General features: G+C 51.0%; 1 pseudogene; it reads right to left on the bottom strand.

Moving 5' to 3' along the window:
- Positions 1–319: 319 nt before the first annotated feature.
- Positions 320–1860, bottom strand: LOC101412839 (ferritin light chain-like; annotated as a pseudogene).
- Between the last annotated feature and the right edge of the window lie 415 nt (positions 1861–2275).

Raw genomic sequence — 2275 nt, forward strand, 5'->3', positions numbered from 1 at the left:
CTTGCTTACCATAGTTAATTGACATAGTAACTTCAATGTGCCCATATAATCTGGAAAGAACTACCTACCTCCCAGGGTTGAACCAGAAACATGATCTCAGAGCTTGGCAGAGGCCCGGCCCCATTATTACTCATGAAACAGGACCTCTTTCTGATTACAGTTACATTGTAAAACACTCAGCCTGCTTCCAGCTACCCACTTAGTTCAACCCTCCCTGGAGTAAAAAATAGCTAGGCAAGACCTGGCTATAGCACACCACCCACAGGAGAGGGTTCAAACCTTATAAATTCCCCACACAAGACACACTCACCATCACCACCTGCTGCAAAAAGCTTTATTGTTTACACTTGGTTCAGGGCTTCTTAGAGGGCTACAAGATGGCAGTTAGAAAGATGCCTCCTGGCTGGAGGGGCTCAGGCAGAAGCCTGGATGCTGGGGGAATAGAGCTCTACCCCACGTCCTCTGGGCTCCAGAGGCTCCTAGTTGTGCTTGAGAGTGAGTCTTTCAAAGAGATACTCACCAGGCCAGCCTGCAGGCCAGCAAGCCTGTAGAGGTTGGTCAGGTGGTCACCTATCTTTTTGATAAGTTTCACCTCCTCATCTAGGAAATGGTTCTCTTCTCCAGGAAGTCACAGAGCTGAGGAATAGAAGAGAAATGAAAAATTCCACTAAGACATAATATGAGACAATAGGTACCAATGTGGCAGTTGTGGGAAGCAAGGCATAGCAAGGAATTTCCCTGGACAATCAAAAGGAGTCAAGTCTTAGAGTGGGGGGTTCAGCCAAAGGAAGGTCTGAGTTTGGGTAGCCATGGAGGAGGGGGATACTTACATGGAGGTCTGTGTTGGCAGATCCCAGAGCATGCATATCCAAAAGGCCTGGTCCAGGGACTTCTCCAGGACCAGGGCAGCTTCCATGGTGTTCAGGGTATTACCCCACTCATCTTTGGAATGCTTCTGCACATTAGAAAGAATCAGGTTCAGTGCTTTCCACATGCATTTCCCAGGAGTCCCAGGCAGGAAAGAGTGAAGAAGGGATGTAGCCCCCAAGCGGATCTGTGAGCATCTTTGCAGGACCCCAGTCTCCTGCAACTACACTGCCCCTGCGAGCACAGAGCTGTTTGGACACCATGTTTTGCGAGAGCGCCTCCACTTCAGCCACAATAAGCAACCCACATAAAACTGTACTCAATTCCCCAGGCACCAAAATGCCAGAAGGAAGGGATGTGGCATGCACAGCATGCTGGGCAGGGTAGCCCAGTCTCCGCTTGCCATTGACCTGCACGTCCTGGAAGATGGTGCTTTTGCTGTGCTGGTTTTGCATCTTCAAGAGATGCTCAGTGCCTTTGCGCTTCTCCTTTGCCAACTCGTGGAAGAAGTCGTCTATGCCCTTCATGGCCACATTGTCACAGTCGAAATAGTAGCCCTGTGGGAAAAGTTGGAGGAGACAATGTTCAGTATGAGGCACGGTGAGACCAGGCGGGCAGATTCCGCCATCAGACAAACCAGCAGTACAAAAAGGCACGTGCATGCACAGAGGGCAGAAGGCACACGCAGTTGGGGGAAACGTGGGCTGGGGGACTCCCAGGAAAGCTCACCAGAGAGAGGTAGGTGTAGGAGGCCTGCAGCTGCATATTGACCAGGCAGTTCACAGAGGCCTCCACATTGGCAGAATAATTCTGATGGATCTGGGAGTTCATAGTTGGTTGACAGTGAGGAGATAACCACAAAATAATGGTGTTAGCTGGTCACTGCATTGGGGGATGGCCGAGAAGTAGGTCCTGGAGGTTGCAACTGGAGAAGCAGTTACAAGGTGGTCGATGTGGAGAAGGTGTGGGGAAGAGACCCTGGCTCTGTTCCATTCACACACTGTTGAAGCAAGAAACATATCCATGAGACCACCGGGCACATTGTGGAGTGGCCCGTGCAGGGCAGCACCTTTTGTAGTGTATGACCTACGTGGGTGGGGTTGGAAGGGTGAGCATCTGGCCAATCTGTGGCAGCAGGAGGCAGGGCATAGACACTGCGTGTGACCATTCTAGAGCAGATCGAGGGTTCAAGGGCAGCCCCAGTGAGCAGGGGTTGGCAGAGGGAATGTTTAAGTCATGAACCTTTAGAAGTAGGCAGTTGTGAAAAGCAGAATGGGGGTGTAAGTGGGAGGGACAGTCTTGGTTTGCTTGGTGGGATGCATGGGTCCCCAGGCTGATTCTGGGAAGTCAAAAGGTTCTGGGAAGTGGGTGATTTATGGGGACATTGGGAATCCTGGGAGGTGATGAT

Source organism: Dasypus novemcinctus, unplaced genomic scaffold (genome assembly GCF_030445035.2).
Source record: "Dasypus novemcinctus isolate mDasNov1 unplaced genomic scaffold, mDasNov1.1.hap2 scaffold_106, whole genome shotgun sequence".
NCBI classification, from domain to species: Eukaryota; Metazoa; Chordata; class Mammalia; order Cingulata; family Dasypodidae; genus Dasypus; species Dasypus novemcinctus.